Source organism: Sinocyclocheilus rhinocerous, unplaced genomic scaffold (genome assembly GCF_001515625.1).
Source record: "Sinocyclocheilus rhinocerous isolate Xijiao unplaced genomic scaffold, SAMN03320098_v1.1 scaffold990, whole genome shotgun sequence".
Classification (NCBI taxonomy): Eukaryota; Metazoa; Chordata; class Actinopteri; order Cypriniformes; family Cyprinidae; genus Sinocyclocheilus; species Sinocyclocheilus rhinocerous.
This window is the reverse complement of record NW_015652301.1, coordinates 1185717-1186269: the sequence shown is the minus strand read 5'-3', so window position 1 is coordinate 1186269 and position 553 is coordinate 1185717. Positions and strand designations below refer to the sequence as shown.

The following is a 553-nucleotide window of genomic DNA, read 5'->3' as shown; positions in this document are numbered from 1 at the left end:
CGGCCGATACATCGGTGCATCCCTAAAAAAAACTAATAAAAATGGCAAAAACACACAACTAAATTACTACAATTTAAGCTAAATAACTAATACTAAAATTAAAATGAAAACTGAAAATTTTAAAATATAAATCAATTCCAAGTATTAATAAAAACTATAACAGTATACTCAAATTCTAAAATAACACTGGTCTAAATCAGTGTAAATCACCTTTTTTTAGTCGCGGCACCCTTTGGAAATTTTAACAAACTTGTGGCACCCTACAAAATTAATTTTGTCACAATATTTGAATTTCTAACTTCGATATGATAATTTGAAAAGTATAGATATTCAGTACAACAGGGAAGAACTGCAGAATATAATGTCATACCGATATTTTTAATATTATAAAAAAAAAATTGTCTATCAATGGTGGCAATCAGTAGACTAATTTCTAATGAAGAGACCAATTTATAGGACAGATTTTAATGTAGGCTTTTATACATATGTAAACATCATTTAATTACCATTATAACTAGCTATCTCACAAATTTTTGCTCACTCAGTGTTTTTT

At 26.9% G+C, this 553-nt stretch overlaps 1 protein-coding gene across 2 annotated transcripts in view; it reads right to left on the bottom strand.

Moving 5' to 3' along the window:
* Positions 1-553, bottom strand: part of dhx37 (DEAH (Asp-Glu-Ala-His) box polypeptide 37) — a 22511-nt gene that overhangs the window by 6175 nt on the left and 15783 nt on the right. The gene's annotated exons all lie outside the window — the stretch shown is intronic.